Source organism: Rutidosis leptorrhynchoides, chromosome 3 (assembly GCF_046630445.1).
Source record: "Rutidosis leptorrhynchoides isolate AG116_Rl617_1_P2 chromosome 3, CSIRO_AGI_Rlap_v1, whole genome shotgun sequence".
NCBI lineage: Eukaryota > Viridiplantae > Streptophyta > Magnoliopsida > Asterales > Asteraceae > Rutidosis > Rutidosis leptorrhynchoides.
This window is the reverse complement of record NC_092335.1, coordinates 661,967,899-661,993,087: the sequence shown is the minus strand read 5'-3', so window position 1 is coordinate 661,993,087 and position 25,189 is coordinate 661,967,899. Positions and strand designations below refer to the sequence as shown.

The window sequence follows — 25,189 nt, the reverse complement described above, 5'->3', positions numbered from 1 at the left end:
AATGTCTTTACAACGATAATCGTTACATATATGTCTCGTTTAAAAATCATTAAGTTAGTAGTCTTGTTTTTACATATGTAGTTCATTGTTAATATACTTAATGATATGTTTACTTATCATAGTATCATGTTAACTATATATATATATCCATATATATGTCATCATATAGTTTTTACAAGTTTTAACGTTCGTGAATCACCGGTCAACTTGGGTGGTCAATTGTCTATATGAAACATATTTCAATTAATCAAGTCTTAACAAGTTTGATTGCTTAACATGTTGGAAACATTTAATCATGTAAATATCAATCTCAATTAATATATATAAACATGGAAAAGTTCGGGTCACTACAGTACCTACCCGTTAAATAAATTTCGTCCCGAAATTTTAAGCTGTTGAAGGTGTTGACGAATCTTCTGGAAATAGATGTGGGTATTTCTTCTTCATCTGATCTTCACGCTCCCAGGTGAACTCGGGTCCTCTATGAGCATTCCATCGAACCTTAACAATTGGTATCTTGTTTTGCTTAAGTCTTTTAACCTCACGATCCATTATTTCGACGGGTTCTTCGATGAATTGAAGTTTTTCGTTGATTTGGATTTCATCTAACGGAATAGTGAGATCTTCTTTAGCAAAACATTTCTTCAAATTCGAGACGTGGAAAGTGTGATGTACAGTCGCGAGTTGTTGAGGTAACTCTAGTCGGTAAGCTACTGGTCCGACACCATCAATAATCTTGAATGGTCCAATATACCTTGGATTTAATTTCCCTCGTTTACCAAATCGAACAACGCCTTTCCAAGGTGCAACTTTAAGCATGACCATCTCTCCAATTTCAAATTCTATATCTTTTCTTTTAATGTCAGCGTAGCTCTTTTGTCGACTTTGGGCGGTTTTCAACCGTTGTTGAATTTGGATGATCTTCTCGGTAGTTTCTTGTATAATCTCCGGACCCGTAATCTGTCTATCCCCCACTTCACTCCCACAAATCGGAGACCTGCACTTTCTACCATAAAGTGCTTCAAACGGCGCCATCTCAATGCTTGAATGGTAGCTGTTGTTGTAGGAAAATTCTGCTAATGGTAGATGTCGATCCCAACTGTTTCCGAAATCAATAACACATGCTCGTAGCATGTCTTCAAGCGTTTGTATCGTCCTTTTGCTCTGCCCATCAGTTTGTGGATGATAGGCAGTACTCATGTCTAGACGAGTTCCTAATGCTTGCTGTAATGTCTGCCAGAATCTTGAAATAAATCTGCCATCCCTATCAGAGATAATAGAGATTGGTATTCCATGTCTGGAGACGACTTCCTTCAAATACAGTCGTGCTAACTTCTCCATCTTGTCATCTTCTCTTATTGGCAGGAAGTGTGCTGATTTGGTGAGACGATCAACTATTACCCAAATAGTATCAAAACCACTTGCAGTCCTTGGCAATTTAGTGATGAAATCCATGGTAATGTTTTCCCATTTCCATTCTGGGATTTCGGGTTGTTGAAGTAGACCTGATGGTTTTTGATGCTCAGCTTTGACCTTAGAACACGTCAAACATTCTCCTACGTATTTAGCAACATCGGCTTTCATACCCGGCCACCAAAAATGTTTCTTGAGATCCTTGTACATCTTCCTCGTTCCAGGATGTATTGAGTATCTGGTTTTATGAGCTTCTCTAAGTACCATTTCTCTCATATCTCCAAATTTTGGTACCCAAATCCTTTCAGCCCTATACCGGGTTCTGTCTTCCTGAATATTAAGATGCTTCTCCGATCCTTTGGGTATTTCATCCTTTAAATTTCCCTCTTTTAAAACTCCTTGTTGCGCCTCCTTTATTTGAGTAGTAAGGTTATTATGAATCATTATATTCATAGATTTTACTCGAATGGGTTCTCTTTCCTTCCTGCTCAAGGCATCGGCTACCACATTTGCCTTCCCCGGGTGGTAACGAATCTCAAAGTCGTAATCATTCAATAATTCAATCCACCTACGCTGCCTCATATTCAGTTGTTTCTGATTAAATATGTGTTGAAGACTTTTGTGGTCGGTATATATAATACTTTTGACCCCATATAAGTAGTGCCTCCAAGTCTTTAATGCAAAAACAACCGCGCCTAATTCCAAATCATGCGTCGTATAATTTTGTTCGTGAATCTTCAATTGTCTAGACGCATAAGCAATCACCTTCGTTCGTTGCATTAATACACAACCGAGACCTTGCTTTGATGCGTCACAATAAATCACAAAATCATCATTCCCTTCAGGCAATGACAATATAGGTGCCGTAGTTAGCTTTTTCTTCAATAATTGAAACGCTTTCTCTTGTTCATCATTCCATTCAAATTTCTTCCCTTTATGCGTTAATGCAGTCAAGGGTTTTGCTATTCTGGAAAAGTCTTGGATGAACCTTCTGTAGTAACCAGCTAGTCCTAAAAACTGGCGTATGTGTTTCGGAGTTTTCGGGGTTTCCCACTTTTCAACAGTGTCTATCTTTGCCGAATCCACCTTAATACCTTCTTTGTTCACTATGTGACCGAGGAATTGAACTTCTTCCAACCAAAATGCACACTTTGAAAACTTAGCGTACAATTCTTCCTTCCTCAATACTTCTAACACTTTTCTCAAATGTTCACCGTGTTCTTGGTCATTCTTTGAGTAAATAAGTATGTCATCAATGAAAACAATGACAAACTTGTCAAGGTATGGTCCACACACTCGGTTCATAAGGTCCATGAACACAGCTGGTGCATTAGTTAAACCAAACGGCATGACCATAAACTCGTAATGACCGTAACGTGTTCTGAAAGCAGTCTTTGGAATATCATCTTCTTTCACCCGCATTTGATGATACCCGGAACGTAAGTCAATCTTTGAATAAACAGACGAGCCTTGTAGTTGATCAAATAAGTCGTCGATTCTCGGTAGTGGGTAGCGGTTCTTGATGGTAAGTTTGTTCAACTCTCGGTAGTCGATACACAACCTGAATGTACCATCTTTCTTCTTGACAAACAAAACAGGAGCTCCCCACGGTGATGTGCTTGGTCGAATGAAACCACGCTCTAAAAGTTCTTGTAATTGGCTTTGCAGTTCTTTCATCTCGCTGGGTGCTAGTCTGTAAGGAGCACGAGCTATTGGTGCAGCTCCTGGTACAAGATCTTTTTGAAATTCAACGGATCGATGTGGGGGTGATCCCGGTAATTCTTTCGGAAATACATCGGGAAATTCTTTTGCGATGGGAACATCATTGATGCTCTTTTCTTCAGTTTGTACTTTCTCGACGTGTGCTAGAACAGCATAGCAACCTTTTCTTATTAGTTTTTATGCCTTCAAATTACTAATAAGATGTAGCTTCGTGTTGCCCTTTTCTCCGTACACCATTAAGGGTTTTCCTTCTTCTCGTATAATGCGAATTGCATTTTTGTAACAAACGATCTCTGCTTTCACTTCTTTCAACCAGTCCATACCGATTATCACATCAAAACTCCCTAACTCTACTGGTATCAAATCAATCTTAAATGTTTCGCTAACCAGTTTAATTTCTCGATTCCGACATATATTAGCTGCTGAAATTAATTTACCATTTGCTAATTCGAGTAAAAATTTACTATCCAAAGGCGTCAACGGACAACTTAATTTAGCACAAAAATCTCTACTCATATAGCTTCTATCCGCACCCGAATCAAATAAAACGTAAGCAGATTTATTGTCAATAAGAAACGTACCCGTAACAAGCTCCGGGTCTTCCTGTGCCTCTGCCACATTAATATTGAAAACTCTTCCGCGGCCTTGTCCATTCGTGTTCTCCTGGTTCGGGCAATTTCTAATAATGTGGCCCGGTTTTCCACATTTATAACAAACTACATTGGCATAACTTGCTCCGACACTACTTGCTCCGCCATTACTCGTTCCGACACCATTTGTTCCTTTCGTTCTGTTAATCCCTGGTCCGTAGACATCACACTTCGCCGCGCTATGACCATTTCTTTTACACTTGTTGCAAAATTTGGTGCAGAACCCCGAGTGATACTTTTCACACCTTTGGCATAGCGACATCTGATTGTTGTTGTTGTTGCGGTTATTATTGTTGTTAAGATAATTGTTGTGGTTGCTGTTGTTGTTGTTGTTGTTGTTGGGCCGTTTGTTGTAGTTGTGATTGATGTTGCGATTGTTAGGATAGTTGTTGCGATTATTGTTATAATTGCTGTTGTTGTTGTATTGGTGATTCTTATCACCGTTTTCCTCCCACTTTCTTTTGACTTGCTTCACATTGGCCTCTTCAGCCGTCTGTTCTTTAATTCTTTCCTCAATCTGGTTCACTAGTTTGTGAGCCATTCTACATGCCTGTTGTATGGAGGCGGGCTCGTGTGAACTTATATCTTCTTGGATTCTTTCCGGTAATCCTTTCACAAACGCGTCGATCTTCTCTTCCTCATCTTCGAACGCTCCCGGACACAATAGGCACAATTCTGTGAATCGTCTTTCGTACGTGGTAATATCAAATCCTTGGGTTCGTAACCCTCTAAGTTCTGTCTTGAGCTTATTGACCTCGGTTCTGGGACGGTACTTCTCGTTCATCAAGTGCTTGAATGCTGACCACGGTAGTGCGTACGCATCGTCTTGTCCCACTTGCTCTAGATAGGTATTCCACCATGTTAACGCATAACCTGTGAAGGTATGCGTAGCGTACTTCACTTTGTCCTCTTCAGTACACTTACTTATGGCAAACACCGATTCAACCTTCTCGGTCCACCGTTTCAATCCGATCGGTCCTTCGGTTCCATCAAATTCCAAAGGTTTGCAGGCAGTGAATTCTTTGTAGGTGCATCCTACACGATTTCCTGTACTGCTAGATCCAAGGTTATTGTTGGTATGTAGCGCAGCCTGTACTGCGGCTATGTTTGAAGCTAGAAAAGTACGGAATTCCTCTTCATTCATATTCACGGTGTGTCGAGTAGTCGGTGCCATTTCCTTCAAAATAGTCAAATGGAACAAGTTAATCATACAGAATATTAAGAGTAGTTAATAGTATTTCGTAGCATAATATGAACTCATTTATAAAAGCTTTTTCTTCATATTAGCGTTTTATAAGTTTAAATTCGGGTAGTACCTACCCGTTAAGTTCATACTTAGTAGCTAATATACAATTCAACTACTACAATTCTATATGAAAAACTGATTATAATAATATTTCGCGTTCAAACTTTTATACAATATTTTACAAACTTACAATACCGCTTATTTTACATAAAGCATGAAATATAGCACACAATAACTTTGATACAAGATAGTTGTGAAGATAATTCTAGCTAGTACACAAGTCGTTCAGCAAAGGCAATAAAGACACGTAATTCATACGTCCAGAAACAAGTCATGCATTCTGGTTTTACTAGGACTACTTCCCATCCTTGGTCTTGTGCAACATAACCGTTATGGCCGTTGATAAGACAGCGTGTTGTAACGTCGTCAAAGGGACGAGGGTTACGTAATGTCCAACAGTCCCGTAACAATCTAAAAACCTCATTTCTTACCCCAATTACCGACTCCGTCACTTGTGGGAACGTTTTGTTTAATAGCTGTAGCCCGATGTTCTTTTTCTCACTTTGGTGAGAAGCGAACATTACTAACCCATAAGCATAGCATGCTTCTTTATGTTGCATGTTAGCCGCTTTTTCTAAATCATGAAGTCCTATATTCGGATACATTGAGTCAAAATAATTTCTTAACCCGTTGCGTAAAATAGCATTTGGGTTCCCCGCAATATATGCGTCAAAGTAAACACATCGTAACTTATGGGTTTCCCAATGTGATATCCCCCATATTTCAAACGAAAGTCTCTTATAAACCAAGACATTCTTGGAACGTTCTTCGAATGTCTTACAAACTGATCTCGCCTTAAATAGTTGTGCCGAGGAATTCTGACCGACTCTAGACAAGATTTCATCAATCATGTCTCCGGGTAGGTCTCTTAAAATATTGGGTTGTCTATCCATTTTGCGTTTTTATACTGTAAAATAGACAAGAGTTAGATTCATAAAAAAAATACTTATTAATACAAGCAATTTTTACATATATCATAAAGCATAAGCACACTATATTACATATATTACACCACATGAATACAACTATCTTATTCCGACTCGCTTGTTTCTTCTTCTTCGGTTTTGGTTCGTTTTGCCAAGTTTCTAGGGATATATGATTTTCCCCTAATACGAGCCGTCGTTATCCACATTGGTTTAGAAAAACCTGGTGGTTTAGAGGTTCCCGGGTCATTGTTACAACTTAAGGACTTCGGGGGTTGACGATACATATAAAGTTCATCGGGGTTGGAATTAGATTTCTCTATTTTTATGCCCTTTCCCATATTATTTTCTTTTGCCTTTTTAAATTCAGTTGGGGTAATTTCTATAACATCATCGGAATTCTCGTCGGAATCCGATTCATCGGAGAATTGGTAATCCTCCCAATATTTTGCTTCCTTGGCGGAAACACCATTGACCATAATTAACCTTGGTCGGTTGGTTGAGGATTTTCTTTTACTTAACCGTTTTATTATTTCCCCCACCGGTTCTATTTCTTCATCCTGTTCCGATTCTTCTTCCGGTTCCGATTCTTCTTCCGGTTCCGACTCTTCTTCCGGTTCCTCTTCGGGAACTTGTGAATCAGTCCACGAATCATTCCAATTTACATTTGACTCTTCATTATTATTAGGTGAGTCAATGGGACTTGTTCTAGAGGTAGACATCTATCACATAATATCAAACGCGTTAAGAGATTAATATATCACATAATATTCACATGTTAAAAATATATAGTTTCCAACAAAATTTGTTAAGCAATCATTTTTCAAGTAAACACAGTCGAAGTCCAGACTGACTAATGCATCCTAACAAACTCGATAAGACACACTAATGCAAATTTCTGGTTCTCTAAGACCAACGCTCGGATACCAACTGAAATGTCCTGTTATTATTGATTAAAAAACGTTCCATATTAATTGATTTCGTTGCGAGGTTTTGACCTCTATATGAGACGTTTTTCAAAGACTGCATTTGAAATGTCCCGTTCTTATTGATTAAAAACGTTCCATATTAATTGATTTCGTTGCGAGGTTTTGACCTCTATATGAGACATTTTTCAAAGACTGCATTCATTTTAAAACAAACCATAACCTTTATTTCATCAATAAAGGTTTAAAAAGCTTTACGTAGATTATCAAATAATGATAATCTAAAATATCCTGTTTACACACGACCATTACATAATGGTTTACAATACAAATATGTTACAACAAAATAAGTTTCTTGAATGCAGTTTTTACACAATATCATACAAGCATGGACTCCAAATCTCGTCCTTATTTAAGTATGTGACAGCGGAAGCTCTTAATAATCACCTGAGAATAAACATGCTTAAAACGTCAACAAAAATGTTGGTGAGTTATAGGTTTAACCTATATATATCAAATCATAATAATAGACCACAAGATTTCATATTTCAATACACATCCCATACATAGAGATAAAAATCATTCATATGGTGAACATCTGGTAACCGACATTAACAAGATGCATATATAAGAATATCCCCATCATTCCGGGACACCCTTCGGATATGATATAAATTTCGAAGTACTAAAGCATCCGGTACTTTGGATGGGGTTTGTTAGGCCCAATAGATCTATCTTTAGGATTCGCGTCAATTAGGGTGTCTGTTCCCTAATTCTTAGATTACCAGACTTAATAAAAAGGGGCATATTCGATTTCGATAATTCAACCATAGAATGTAGTTTCACGTACTTGTGTCTATTTTGTAAATCATTTATAAAACCTGCATGTATTCTCATCCCAAAAATATTAGATTTTAAAAGTGAGACTATAACTCACTTTCACAGATTTTTACTTCGTCGGGAAGTAAGACTTGGCCACTGGTTGATTCACGAACCTATAACAATATATACATATATATCAAAGTATGTTCAAAATATATTTACAACACTTTTAATATATTTTGATGTTTTAAGTTTCTTAAGTCAGTTGTCCTCGTTAGTAACCTACAACTAGTTGTCCACAGTTAGATGTACAGAAATAAATCGATAAATATTATCTTGAATCAATCCACGACCCAGTGTATACGTATCTCAGTATTGATCACAACTCAAACTATATATATTTTGGAATCAACCCCAACCCTGTATAGCTAACTCCAACATTCACATATAGAGTGTCTATGGTTGTTCCGAAATATATATAGATGTGCCGACATGATAGGTCGAAACATTGTATACGTGTCTATGGTATCTCAAGATTATATAATATACAATACAAGTTGATTAAGTTATGGTTGGAATAGATTTGTTACCAATTTTCACGTAGCTAAAATGAGAAAAATTATCCAATCTTGTTTTACCCATAACTTCTTCATTTTAAATCCGTTTTGAGTGAATCAAATTGCTATGGTTTCATATTGAACTCTATTTTATGAATCTAAACAGAAAAATATAGGTTTATAGTCGGAAAAATAAGTTACAAGTCATTTTTGTAAAGGTAGTCATTTCAGTCGAAAGAACGACGTCTAGATGACCATTTTAGAAAACATACTTCCACTTTGAGTTTAACCATAATTTTTGGATATAGTTTCATGTTCATAATAAAAATCATTTTCTCAGAATAACAACTTTTAAATCAAAGTTTATCATAGTTTTTAATTAACTAACCCAAAACAGCCCGCGGTGTTACTACGACGGCGTAAATCCGGTTTTACGGTGTTTTTCGTGTTTTCAGGTTTTAAATCATTAAGTTAGCATATCATATAGATATAGAACATGTGTTTAGTTGATTTTAAAAGTCAAGTTAGAAGGATTAACTTTTGTTTGCGAACAAGTTTAGAATTAACTAAACTATGTTCTAGTGATTACAAGTTTAAACCTTCGAATAAGATAGCTTTATACGTATGAATCGAATGATGTTATGAACATCATTACTACCTTAATTTCCTTGGATAAACCTACTGGAAAAGAGAAAAATGGATCTAGCTTCAACGGATCCTTGGATGGCTCGAAGTTCTTGAAGCAGAATCATGACACGAAAACAAGTTCAAGTAAGATCATCACTTGAAATAAGATTGTTATAGTTATAGAAATTGAACCAAAGTTTGAATATGATTATTACGTTGTATTAGAATGATAACCTACTGTAAGAAACAAAGATTTCTTGAGGTTGGATGATCACCTTACAAGATTGGAAGTGAGCTAGCAAACTTGAAAGTATTCTTGATTTTATGTAACTAGAACTTGTAGAATATATGAAGAACACTTAGAACTTGAAGATAGAACTTGAGAGAGATCAATTAGATGAAGAAAATTGAAGAATGAAAGTGTTTGTAGGTGTTTTTGGTCGTTGGTGTATGGATTAGATATAAAGGATATGTAATTTTGTTTTCATGTAAATAAGTCATGAATGATTACTCATATTTTTGTAATTTTATGAGATATTTCATGCTAGTTGCCAAATGATGGTTCCCACATTTGTTAGGTGACTCACATGGGCTGCTAAGAGCTGATCATTGGAGTGTATATACCAATAGTACATACATCTAAAAGCTGTGTATTGTACGAGTACGAATACGGGTGCATACGAGTAGAATTGTTGATGAAACTGAACGAGGATGTAATTGTAAGCATTTTTGTTAAGTAGAAGTATTTTGATAAGTGTATTGAAGTCTTTCAAAAGTGTATAAATACATATTAAAACACTACATGTATATACATTTTAACTGAGTCGTTAAGTCATCGTTAGTCGTTACATGTAAGTGTTGTTTTTAAACCTTTAGGTTAACGGTCTTGTTAAATGTTGTTAACCCAATATTTATAATATCAAATGAGATTTTAAATTATTATATTATCATGATATTATCATGTATGAATATCTCTTAATATGATATATATACATTAAATGTCTTTACAACGATAATCGTTACATATATGTCTCGTTTAAAAATCATTAAGTTAGTAGTCTTGTTTTTACATATGTAGTTCATTGTTAATATACTTAATGATATGTTTACTTATCATAGTATCATGTTAACTATATATATATCCATATATATGTCATCATATAGTTTTTACAAGTTTTAACGTTCGTGAATCACCGGTCAACTTGGGTGGTCAATTGTCTATATGAAACATATTTCAATTAATCAAGTCTTAACAAGTTTGATTGCTTAACATGTTGGAAACATTTAATCATGTAAATATCAATCTCAATTAATATATATAAACATGGAAAAGTTCGGGTCACTACAGCATTCATTTCTAAAACAAACCATAACCTTTATTTCATAAATAAAGGTTTAAAAAGCTTTACGTAGATTATCAAATAATGATAATCTAAAATATCCTGTTTACACACGACCATTACATAATGGTTTATAATACAAATATGTTACATCGAAATCAGTTTCTTGAATGCAGTTTTTACACAATATCATACAAACATGGACTCCAAATCTTGTCCTTATTTTAGTATGCAACAGCGGAAGCTCTTAGTATTCACCTGAGAATAAACAGGCTTTAAACGTCAACAAAAATGTTGGTGAGTTATAGGTTTAACCTATATATATCAAATCGTAACAATAGACCACAAGATTTCATATTTCAATACACATCCCATACATAGAGATAAAAATCATTCATATGGCGAACACCTGGTAACCGACATTAACAAGATGCATATATAAGAATATCCCCATCATTCCGGGACACCCTTCGGATATGATATAAATTTCAAAGTACTAAAGCATCCGGTACTTTGGATGGGGTTTGTTAGGCCCAATAGATCTATCTTTAGGATTCGCGTCAATTAGGGTGTCTGTTCCCTAATTCTTAGATTACCAGACTTAATAATAAGGGGCATATTCGATTTCGATAATTCAACCATAGAATGTAGTTTCATGTACTTGTGTCTATTTTGTAAATCATTTATAAAACCTGCATGTATTCTCATCCCAAAAATGTTAGATTTTAAAAGTGGGACTATAACTCACTTTCACAGATTTTTACTTCGTCGGGAAGTAAGACTTGGCCACTGATTGATTCACGAACCTATAACAATATATACATATATATCAAAGTATGTTCAAAATATATTTACAACACTTTTAATATATTTTGATGTTTTAAGTTTATTAAGTCAGCTGTCCTCGTTAGTAATCTACAACTAGTTGTTCACAGTTAGATGTACAGAAATAAATCTATAAATATTATCTTGAATCAATCCAAGACCCAGTGTATACGTATCTCAGTATTGATCACAACTCAAACTATATATATTTTGGAATCAACCTCAACCCTGTATAGCTAACTCCAACATTCACATATAGAGTGTATATGGTTGTTCCGAAATATATATAGATGTGTCGACATGATAGGTTGAAACATTGTATATGTGTCTATGGTATCTCAAGATTACATAATATACAATACAAGTTGATTAAGTTATGGTTGGAATAGATTTGTTACCAATTTTCACGTAGCTAAAATGAGAAAAATTATCCAATCTTGTTTTACCCATAACTTCTTCATTTTAAATCCGTTTTGAGTGAATCAAATTGCTATGGTTTCATATTGAACTCTATTTTATGAATATAAACATAAAAAGTATAGGTTTATAGTCGGAAAAGTAAGTTACAAGTCATTTTTGTAAAGGTAGTCATTTCAGTCGAAAGAACGACGTCTAGATGACCATTTTAGAAAACATACTTCCACTTTGAGTTTAACCATAATTTTTGGATATAGTTTCATGTTCATAATAAAAATCATTTTCCCAGAATAACAACTTTTAAATCAAAGTTTATCATAGTTTTTAATTAACTAACCCAAAACAGCCCGCGGTGTTACTACGACGGCGTAAATCCGGTTTTACGGTGTTTTTCGTGTTTTCAGGTTTTAAATCATTAAGTTAGCATATCATATAGATATAGAACATGTGTTTAGTTGATTTTAAAAGTCAATTTAGAAGGATTAACTTTTATTTGCGAACAAGTTTAGAATTAACTAAACTATGTTCTAGTGATTACAAGTTTAAACCTTCGAATAAGATAGCTTTATATGTATGAATCGAATGATGTTATGAACATCATTACTACCTCAAGTTCCTTGGATAAACCTACTGGAAATGATAAAAATAGATTTAGCTTCAAAGGATCCTTGGATGGCTTGAAAGTTCTTGAAGCAGAATCATGACACGAAAACAATTTCAAGTAAGATTTCCACTCGAAATAAGATTGTTATAGTTATAGAAATTGAATTAAAGTTTGAATATGATTATTACCTTGTATTAGAAAGATAACCTACTGTAAGTAACAAAGGTTTCTTGATCTTGGATGATTACTTGGAATGGATTTAGAAAACTTGGAAGTAAACTTGCAATCTTGGAAGTATTCTTGATTTTATGAAACTAGAACTTTTGGAATTTATGAAAAACACTTAGAACTTGAAGATAGAACTTGAGAGAGATCAATTAGATGAAGAAAATTGAAGAATGAAAGTGTTTGTAGGTGTTTTTGGTCGTTGGTGTATGGATTAGATATAAAGGATATGTAATTTTGTTTTCACGTAAATAAGTCATGAATGATTACTCATATTTTTGTAATTTTATGAGATATTTCATGCTAGTTGCCAAATGATGGTTCTCACATGTGTTAGGTGACTCACATGGGCTGCTAAGAGCTGATCATTGGAGTGTATATACCAATAGTACATACATCTAAAAGCTGTGTATTGTACGAGTACGAATACGGGTGCATACGAGTAGAATTGTTGATGAAACTGAACGAGGATGTAATTGTAAGCATTTTTGTTAAGTAGAAGTATTTTGATAAGTGTCTTGAAGTCTTTCAAAAGTGTATGAATACATATTAAAACACTACATGTATATACATTTTAACTGAGTCGTTAAGTCATCGTTAGTCGTTACATGTAAATGTTGTTTTGAAACCTTTAGGTTAACGATCTTGTTGAATGTTGTTAACCCATTGTTTATTATAGCAAATGAGATGTTAAATTGTTATATTATCATGATATTATGATATATAATATAACTTAGTATGATATATATACAGTTAAATGTCGTTACAACGATAATCGTTACATATATGTCTCGTTTCGAAATCATTAAGTTAGTAGTCTTATTTTTACATACGTATTTCATTGTTAATACACTTAATAATATATTTACTTATCATTTAACATAGTTATCCAAGTGTATCAATATCTTAATATGATTCATATGTACCTAGTAAGACGTTGTTATAACGATAATCGTTATATATATCGTTTTCGAGTTTCTTAAATTAATAGTCTCATTTTTATGTATATAACTCATTGTTAAAATACTTAATGAGATACATACTTATAATAAAATCATGTTAACTATATATATAACCATATATATGTCATCGTATAGTTTTTACAGGTTTTAACGTTCGTGAATCACCGGTCAACTTGGGTGGTCAATTGTCTATATGAAACCTATTTCAATTAATCAAGTCTTAACAAGTTTGATTGCTTAACATGTTGGAAACACTTAATCATGTAAATAACAATTTCATTTAATATATATATAAACATGGAAAAGTTCGGGTCACTACAATAAGTATGAACTTAACGGGTAGGTACTACCCGAATTAAAACTATAAAATGCTAATATGAAGAAAAAGCTTTTATAAATAAGTTCAGATAATGCTACGAGATACTATTGACTACTCTTAATTTCTATATGATTAACTCAATTCTTTTGGCTATTTTTGAAGGAAATGGCACCGGCAACTCGTCAGAATTTGAACAGGAGCGAGGAAGACTTTCGTGTTTTCCTTGCTGCAAACATAGCCGCAGTGCAGGCTGCAATGCAAAATAACAACAATGACTCTGGTTCTAGTAGTGGAACTAATCCCACAAGAAATCGTGTAGGATGCTCCTACAAAGAATTCACTGCCTGCAAACCTTTGGAATTCGATGGAACCGAAGGACCAATTGGATTGAAACGGTGGACCGAGAAAGTCAAATCGGTGTTTCCCATAAGTAAGTGTACTGAAGAGGACAAAGTTAAGTACGCTACGCATACCTTCACAGGTACTGCGTTAACGTGGTGGAACACCTATCTGGAACAGGTAGGATAAAATGCTGCTTACACACTACCGTGGTCAGCATTCAAGCAACTAATGAACGAGCAGTATCGTCCTAGAAACGAAGTCAATAAGCTCAAGGTAGAGCTTAGAGAGTTACGAACACAAGGGTTCGACATTACCACATATGAACGACGATTCACAGAGTTATGCCTATTATGTCCAAGAACGTTCGAAGATGAAGAGGAAAAGATCGACGCATTTATAAAAGGATTACCAATAAGGATTCAAGAAGATGTGAGTTCACACGAGCCCGCTTCCATACAAAAGGCGAGTCGAATGGCTCTTAAACTCATAAATCAGATTGAGGGAAGAATTAAAGAACAGGCCGCCGAAGAAGCCAACACGAAACAACTCAAGAGGAAGTGGGAGGAAAACGGTGACAAGAATCACTAGTACAACAACAATAACAATCGCAACAACTATCCCAACAACCGCAACAACAATCGCAATAATAACCGCAATCTTAACAATAACTACAACAAACATCCCAATAACAACAACAACAACTACAACAACCGTTCCAACAATAATAACAATCCCAACAACAACCAAATCAATAACAATAATGGCAACAACAATCAGAACAATAAATGTCTAAGTTGTGGAGGGTTTCATCCAGATAAGTTTTGTGTAGTAGTGTGAACCAAGTGTAATAGAACTGGACATAGTGTAACGAAGTGTGATGTCTATGGACCAAAGGCATATAAAAATAACAGAACAAATAATTCCTTTATTTGTTACGGATGCAGAAAGCCGGGCCATTTCAGCAAAGCATGCCCTAATCAAGGGAATAATAATAGGCAAGGTCGTGGACGAGTCTTCAACATTAATTCGGCAGAAGCGCAGGAAGACCCGGAGCTTGTTACGGGTACGTTTCTTATTGACGATAAATCTGCTTATGTTTTATTTGATTCGGGTGCGGATAGAAGCTATATGAGTAGAGATTTTTGTGCTAAATTAAGTTGCCCATTGACGCCTTTGGATAGTAAATTTTTACTCGAATTAGCAAACGGTAAACTAATTACAGCAGATAATGTATGTCGGGATAGAGAAATTAAACTGGTTGACGAAACATTTAAAATTTATTTAATACCAGTCGAGTTAGAGAGTTTTGATATAATAATTGGCATGGACTGGTTGAAAAAGGTGAGAGCAGAAGTTGTTTGTTACAAAAATGCGATTCGCATTGTGCGTGAAAAAGGAAAACCTTTAATGGTGTACGGAGAAAAGAACAATGCGAAATTAAATCTTATTAGTAGTTTGAAGGCGCAAAAACTAATAAGAAAAGGTTGTTACGTCATTCTAGCACACATCGAGGAAGTTAAACCTGAAGAAAAGAACATCACTGATGTTCTCGTCGCAAAAGAATTTCTCGATGTATTTCCGAAAGAATTACCGGGATTACCCTCACATCGATCCGTTGAATTTCAAATAGACCTTGTACCAGGAGCTGCACCAATAGCTCGTACTCCATACAAACTCGCACCCAGCGAAATGAAAGAATTACAAAGTCAGTTACAGGAACTTTTAGAGCATGGTTTCATTCGACCAAGCACATCACCGTGGGGAGCTCCTGTTTTGTTTGTCAAGAAGAAGGATGGTATATTTAGGTTGTGTATCTACTACCGAGAGTTGAACAAACTTACCATCAAGAACCGCTACCCACTACCGAGAATCGACGACTTATTTGATCAACTACAAGGCTCGTCGGTTTATTCAAAGATTGATTTACATTCTGGGTATCATCAAATGCGGGTGAAGGAGGATGATATTCTAAAGACTGCTTTTAGGCCGCGTTACGGTCATTACGAGTTTATGGTTATGCCGTTTGGGTTGACTAACGCACCAGCTGTGTTCATGGACCTCATGAACCGAGTGTGTGGACCATACCTTGATAAGTTTGTCATTGTTTTCATCGATAACATACTTATTTACTCAAAGAGTGACCAAGAGCATGAAGAACATTTGAGAAAAGTGCTAGAGTTGTTAAGAAAGGAAAAACTATTCGCTAAGTTTTCAAAGTGTGCATTTTAGTTAGAAGAAGTTCAATTCCTCGGTTACATAGTGAACAAAGAAGGTATTCAGGTGGATCTAGCAAAGATTGAAACCGTTGAAAAGTGGGAAACCCCGAAAACTCCGAAGCACATATGCCAATTTTTAGGGCTGGCTGGTTATTACAGGAGATTCATCCAAGATTTTTCCAAAATAGCAAAACCCTTGACTGCATTAACGCATAAAGGGAAGAAATTTGAATGGAAGGATGAACAAGAGAAAGCATTTCAATTGTTGAAGAAAAAGTTAACTACGACACCTATATTGTCATTACCTGAAGGAAATGATGATTTTGTGATATATTGTGACGCCTCAAAGCAAGGTCTCGGTTGTGTATTAATGCAACGAACGAAGGTAATTGCTTATGCGTCTAGACAATTAAAGATTCACGAGCAAAATTATACGACGCATGATTTGGAATTAGGCGCGGTTGTTTTTGTATTAAAGACTTGGAGGCACTACTTATATGGGGTCAAAAGTATTATATATACCGACCACAAAAGTCTTCAACACATATTTAATCAGAAACAACTGAACATGAGGCAGCGCAGGTGGATTGAATTGTTGAATGATTACGAATTTGAGATTCGTTACCACCCGGGAAAGGCAAATGTGGTAGCCGACGCCTTAAGCAGAAAGGACAGAGAACTCATTCGAGTAAAAGCTATGAATATAATGATTCACACTAACCTTACTACTCAAATAAAGGAGGTGCAACAAGGAGTTTTAAAAGAGGGAAATTTAAAGGATGAAATACCCAAAGGATCGGAGAAGCATCTTAATATTCGAGAAGACGGAACCCGGTATAGGTCTAAAAGAATTTGTGTACCAAAATTTGGAGATATGAGAGAAATGGTACTTAGAGATGCTCATAAAACCAGATACTCAATACATCCTGGAATGGGGAAGATGTACAAGGATCTCAAGAAACATTTTTGGTGGCCGAGTATGAAAGCCGATGTTGCTAAATATGTAGGGGAATGTTTGACATGTTCTAAGGTCAAAGCGGAGCATCAGAAACCATCAGCTCTACTTCAACAACCCGAAATCCCGGAATGGAAATGGGAAAACATTACCATGGATTTCATCACTAAATTGCCAAGGACTACAAGTGGTTTTGATACTATTTGGATAATAGTTGATCATCTCACCAAATCAGCACACTTCCTGCCAATAAGAGAAGATGATAAGATGGAGAAGTTAGCACGACTGTATTTGAAGGAAGTCGTCTCCAGACATGGAATACCAAACTCTATTATCTCTGATAGGGATGGCAGATTTATTTCAAGGTTCTGGCAGACATTACAGCAAGCATTAGGAACTCGTCTAGACATGAGTACTGCCTATCATCCACAAACTGATGGGCAGAGCAAAAGGATGATACAAACGCTTGAAGACATGCTACGAGCATGTGTTATTGATTTCGGAAACAGTTGGGATCGACATCTACCGTTAGCAGAATTTTCCTACAACAACAGCTACCATTTGAGCATTGAGATGGCGCCATTTGAAGCACTTTATGGTAGAAAGTGCAGGTGTCCAATTTGTTGGAGTGAAGTGGGGGACAGATAGATTACGGATCCAGAGATAATACAAGAAACTACCGAGAAGATCATCCAAATTCAACAACGGTTGAAAATCGCCCAAAGTTGACAAAAGAGCTACGCTAACATTAAAAGAAAAGATATAGAATTTGAAATTGGAGAGATGGTCATGCTTAAAGTTTCACCTTGGAAAGGCGTTGTTCGATTTGGTAAATGAGGGAAATTAAATTCAAGGTATATATTGGACCATTCAAGATTATTGATCGTGTCGGACCAGTAGCTTACCGACTTGAGTTACCTCAACAACTCGCGGTTGTACATAACACTTTCCACATCTCAAATTTGAAGAAATGTTTTGCTAAAGAATATCTCACTATTCCGTTAGAAGAAATCCAAATCAACGAAAAACTTCAATTCATCGAAGAACCCGTCGAAATAATGGATCGTGAGGTTAAAAGACTTAAGCAAAAAAAGATACCAATTGTTAAGGTTCGATGGAATGCTCGTAGAGGACCTGAGTTCACCTGGGAAAGAGAAGATCAGATGGAGAAGAAATACCCGCACTTATTTACAGAAGATACGTCAACACCTCCAACTACTTAAAATTTCGGGACGAAATTTATTTAACGGGTAGGTACTGTAGTGACCCGAACTTTTCCATGTTTATATATATTAAATTAAATTGTTATTTACATGATTAAGTGTTTCCAACATGTTAAGCAATCAAACTTGTTAAGACTTGATTAATTGAAATAGGTTTCATATAGACAATTGACCACCCAAGTTGATCGGTGATTCACGAACGTTAAAACTTGTAAAAACTATATGATGACATATATATGATTATATATATAGTTAACATGATATTATGATAAGTAAGTATCTCATTAGGTATTTTAACAATGAGTTATATACATAAAATTGAGTTTATTGAATTAAGAAACTCGAAACGATATATATAACGATTATCGTTATAATGACGTCTTAATAAATACATATGAATCATATTATGATATTGATACACTATGTTTAATCATGATAAAAGATAAGTAAACATATCATTAAGTATATTAACAATGAACTACATATGTAAAAACAAGACTACTAACTTAATGATTTCGAAACAAGACATATATGTAACGATTATCGTTGTAACGACATTTAATGTATATATATCTGATGTTAAAGCGAAGGGGTATAAAATACTATTAATTTTTACTAGGAAATACTATTAAATACGATATAATTTTACACAAGATATTTATTTATTTATAGAATGGATATACATAAACCTTGCTACAACACTTATAGGCAGTGTACCTAATCGTACAGTAGTGTAGTTTTTAGTAAGTCCGGTTCGTTCCACAGGGAAAATTAAACAAGCTTAACACTATATTAGTTTTAACTTATAAAAATACATATATATATATATATATATATATATATATATATATATATATATATATATATATATATATATATATATATATATATATATATATATATATAAGTAATATTATTATTATAAAAGGGGGTTTTTACCGTTTAATGACCGGTTTGTCGATTTTAAAACTTAAGTCGCAGTTAAAACATAATGTAAAATATTAAAAATAAATACAACTTAATTTAAAACGTAAAGTAAATAACGATAATGAAATTGCGATAAATAAAAGTGGGATTAAATACAATGACAATAAATAAAAGTGCGATAATTAGAAGTGCAATTAAATATGAAATAAAAGAATTATGCTTATTTAAACTTCCGCAATCATGATGTTTGACGTGTTGATTTTAGTTTATTCCCATGGGTTAATTGTCCTTTGTCCTGGATTATTCAATATGTCCATCTGGTTTTTGTCCATAACAGTCCATCAGTCATAAATATAAAGTGCGAGTGTCCTCGTCAAATTATCCTTATATCCGAAGTCAAATATTCCAACTAATTGGGGACTTAAACTGTAACAAGGTCTTAATACTTTGTTTAATAATTACACCAGGATATCGACTGCGTGTAACCCAAGGTTTTAATACTTTGTTAACAATTACGCCAAGTGTCCTTGTACATAATTTTACCCCAGTTTTAATAATTCCATAGACTATTGATCCATTCCCGTGTCCGGTTAAATGAACGATTATTCGTACATATAAATATCCCGCCCATCGTGTCCGATCGAGTGTATGTGGTTATTTATAGGTACGTCCAATTGTAAATATTTATATTAAATTAACAAACTATCATTTAATTAAACAAATATAAAGCCCATTAATAGCTCATAGTCTAATTTCCACAAGTGTCGTTCTTTTGTCCAAACTCCAATTATGATACAAAGCCCAATTACCCAATTTTAATATTTTAGTCCAACATCATGATTACTTCGTCTTAAATAACCATAATAATAACTTAGCTACGAGACATTAAATTAAAAATAACATTAACCATAACTTACAGTGATTAAAAATAGCGTAGAGTTACACGGACAGAATTTCGACTTACACCCTTACAACATTCGCTAACATACCCTTATTATTAGAAATTAAAATTAAAATTGAAATTAAAATTAAAATATAAATATATATATATATATATATATATATATATATATATATATATATATATGTATATATATATATATATATGTATATATATATATATATGTATATATATATATATATGTATATATATGTTTATAGATAGAGAGATGGATGGATATATATATTGATTAAAACTGAGCCAAAACACGCGAATTTATAGCATGTGGCCTCTCACCTACTGCCATGCGATCGCATGGAAAATGTGCTTCCAGGCCATGCGATCGCATGGCCACTTTTTCCAGCTCACATGAGCTTGTTTCTTTCTTTGCCGACGGATATTATATATAATATAATATATATATTAATTTTAAGAATTAATTATATATTATATTATATTCATGTGCATAGTTGACTCATAATTTTTAGTCCGTTGTGTTGAGCGTTGAGAGTTGACTCTGGTCCCGGTTCCGGATTTTCGAACGCCCTTGCGTATAATTTAATATCATGTATTTTGCGTTTCGCGTCTTGTACTCTTGTAATTTTGAGACGTTTCTCATCAATAATTGAACTACCTTGATTGTATTTTGTACTTTTGAGCTTTTTGGTCGTTTGCGTCTTCAATTCGTCGAATCTGTCTTTTGTCTTCACCTTTTATTATTTAAACGTATATTACTTGTAAATAGAACAATTGCAACTAAAAGATTGTCTTTCTTGAGGGATAATGCTATTAAATATATGTTCGTTTTTAGAATTATCAAATATTCCCACACTTGAGCGTTGCTTGTCCTCGAGCAATATAGTCTTGAAATATACTAGAATCACTTCTTTATTCTTCACACTTTGTACATCAGTGATTTTTATACGGCGGTATAAACAATGGTAGTAACGATGTGGTTTACAGTCCCACATGACTATATAAAATTTTAGATCCTTTAAGGAAATTGGATCTTTATGAAAACATTTGATCTTTTGAAAATTAAATCTAGCTTTTATCCTAGATAAGTTTTCCGGAATAACCCTTCACCGGTGTTTGCAAATTGTTTTTGTGGGTTTGGTGGGTTTCAGATTTAAAAATTTTAGCTCAAAACTTGCGGTTTTGTGTCACCCACTTGTTAACCTTGTATTGGGAAAGCAACACGTCCAGTATACTTGCTCCGTATATTACCTTTCGATAAACTACCGTCTGGTTGTAAAGGAAAGCGTTGAACAAGCAACTGTTAAGGCAATGTCCCCTGACATGCTTTTAATTATGGTCTATAACGTGTCGGATGCAATTACTATCCTTGGTAGGAGCAATAGTAAAGCTCACCCTATAGTTTTTCGGTTTGGCACAAGGTCCTGTCTTTGACCATACTATGCAACCACCGTTCTTACGGTTGACACCTAATTTGGTTCAGGTGACCTAATGAATTCTAGGTGAATTCCTAGGATTTTACGTTCAATGGTAATGAACGCATTGAAAATGGGTTTTCAGAAAATAAATCGGTTTGTAATTTTGATCAAAATATTTTATCGTTCAAGCTCGAGTTTAGATATCATTGAATTCCATGAGTTTGTAATTCTCAATCTTTAAGGTCAATTTCTAGGATTGAGTAATATCAGGCTTAAAAGCTAATTTTTGATCTTTAAGGAGATTATCCTTTCTGGGGGTCTGATTCATTAGTCTTATCAAGCTAATTTGCACGTCGTCCTCCCCATTTTACGAGACAGATCCTTTCATGGTTAGGATAAGTCTGACCACTTGGCGACCCTGTTTAATACTGAGGTCCGTGGATTTCCTGCTGATTTTAGAGATGACTTTTCTAGATTTTTCGTCAACCTACAGCTGGTCTAGACGACAACTTCATGACCTAAATCAAGAAGCGCATTTCTTTTTCGGAAGACTTTACTTCCTTTTAATGATGGAATTGATTCATCGTGTAGATCCATCTTTTCTTTTATCTTTATTATAATATTGCGGGTAAAACAGTCAATTTAGTCCAAAACAAAAGTAATTTTCAATTATTTGTACAAAAATATGTGATATATGTTTTAAATAACTTGGTAAATTTTTCCCACACTTGGCTTTTATTTTTCTTTATTTGCCTTTTTATTGTCCTCTATTCCATTTTAAATGAATTTTAACATTTTAGGCTGTTTCTCAATTTATGTCCTTTCCGAGGTAACAATAATTTTGGTGTTAACACCTAGTTTTATCGTTCATAAATATGTATAAACATGATTTTAAGTTCATTTAATTGAAAATTTTGAAAAATTTTACTAGAATTGGGTAGTCAGTATATAAGACTAGGGCTGTTCTTTATTATCAGAGAGCACTAGATTCTAATACAACTACTGCGTTACTAGTATTTTTAATGGTAACCAAGTGTATAAGGTAAAAATTTTAAAAATCCAAAAGAATTTAACTCCTTCCCACACTTAAGATCTTGCAATGCCCTCATTTGCATGAAATCAGTAACAATTTAAATTATTGAGGGTATTTAGCGTAGAAAAATGATTAAATTTTACCAAAGTTTCCAAACGTATTGGCGTTTGTTTGTTGAATGATAAATGGTGCACATCATTTGTTTATTCCGTCTTGTTGTTACATCACATTTGTTTTTCGGTTTGTCGTCAAAAGTACTAGCTTTTGCTGAACTTAATGTCAGTCTTTGAAAATGCGCTGTTTTACCCTGTTTTGTACAATTGACAATGTACATACAATACAAATATAAACATGCATGGTAATTTGAAATGGGACTTAAAATCCCACTTTCAAATCAAATATGAAATATTAGTACAAAATAATAAAAATATTAAACAATACATAAAAGTATCAAAATATAATAAGTTTAAACATAAATAAACAGAAATAATAAAAAGATAAAAATCATAAAAATTACCAACAGAAACTATATCAATCATGGATAGGGGTTCCAGTTCATGTCATCGTCCGGGTTCCATGGTTGGTGATAGGTGTACTGGTATGCCTGGTTAGGGTCGTAGAGAGTAAATGGCAGTCTCATCTCGGGCTAGTGTGGAGGATAGTAAGCGGGTTGGGTTGGAACGTAGTGCTCCTGAGGTGACAGCCGGCTCATAATCTGACGCTGATGATAGTCCCATCTATCATGCTGTCGTTGCCTGGAATGCTCGTAATCATTCCGGGTTGCCACTGCTCCATCCGACGAAATCTCTCTGCGTTTGTCATATCTACCTCATCTATATGCTGGTAGACGTCAGTCATAGCCTCCCGAATAACATCCCTAATGTCATCAGCTTCCTCCATTTCCTCGTCTGATACTCTCTCTACCTGAGGATGACTACCTTCATAGGGTATTGCCTGGTTACGTCTGCTCTTCAATACCTTAGCACCCGCATAAACCCTCAATCCTAAAGGCTCAATCTGTTCTCTACATTCCAAAAGTGGACCCCCTTGGTCCTTATCTACACCTAAATACTCTCCAATGAGAGTAATAAAAATACCTCCTCCAATTATCCCCCCTTTCTGTATTCCTTCAACCATCTTAGATAAATAAAAACCAACACAGTAAGGGATATTAATAAAGCTTCTAGGGTCTCGAATATATTTTAGGTAAAATAAATCATGTAAGGTCATTTTCTCCTTATTGTGACCTCTCTGTGTAATCGAGTTAGCCAGAAATCTATGAATTATACGAAGTTCGGCTTTGTTAATATGTAAGTAGGAGTGTTTTCCTCCTAGTGTAAAAACATTATAGTTTGACATACGCCTCCAAACGGCGTTTGCATCAAAATTCCTATCTACCCTTTCACCACGATAATTCAAACTCATACAATCGGGTAGTAGCAATTCACTAGGAGTGTAAATCTGTAATGCCCTGGCCATGTCCTGCATGGACATCCTGTACATCCTACGGCCAAGTATAAACCTAAGAAAACTTCTATCATCTAATCTATCTACATCTACATTTAATGCTATAGTACTCATCAGCTCAACACACCATTCCTTATATACAGATCTACGAATGGTGAATAGACGTTCCCAATCAGTAAAAGAAGTGCTGCCATACCTTTGGATCAAATGCTGTCTAACACGGTCAGCTAGATGGACCGTTTCTAAAGGATTCCAATCAATTACCCTAGGCACCTCTACCTCTTTTGTTACTAATTTGAATTTATTACTTTGATATGCCGGGTAATCTCTCCAACTTCTATCAAATCTCAGATTAGGATGCAACGTATGTTCAGGAATCGTTGGGTATTCTACTGGCGGATGCCTCGGAAATACTATGAAGTCATCAACAGACTGTAGCGGATCATAATAAGGTACGTGTTGATCAGGTTGTTGTTGTGGTTCCTGTTGTTGCTCTTGTTCAGGTTCATATTGCATTTCTGGTTCAGGTTCTGGAGCAGGTCGTCTAGATGATGATGATGAACCTCCACTTTCAGTATTAGTAAATCTCTGCAAAATACATTAAACACAAATTTTGTGCATCCAAATATACATTAGTGTTAGCAAAATAACAAATTAACATAATTACAATAACATGTTAAATCAAACTTAAACTTATACGCATTTTCACAATTTTAACAATTCTTCACTTTTTCAAATAAGCATAAATGAAAATGTTTACAAAGTTCATAAGCATTCAACTCAAATAACATGTTAAAACAACCTTTACTAGTAAATAAACAAGCCTCAAATGGCAATTATATCAAATTAATCAAGTTCATGAATTTTGGACCTAAAAAGTCCACTTTAATTCTCAAAAATCATGTTTAGGATCAATGTTTGGATCATTTAGCTACCTAAACATGTTACACTACTTAATTTAGCAATAATTTATGACAAAAATCGGCCATAACCTGTTTATATTAAAAAGCCCCAAATTGCTCAAGAACACAAACCCTAGATTTCTAAAAATTTT

General features: G+C 34.6%; 1 long non-coding RNA gene across 1 annotated transcript in view; it reads left to right on the top strand.

Moving 5' to 3' along the window:
• The window catches only part of LOC139899257 (uncharacterized), a 203,914-nt gene that overhangs the window by 100,806 nt on the left and 77,919 nt on the right, over window positions 1-25,189 (top strand). The window lies entirely within an intron of this gene.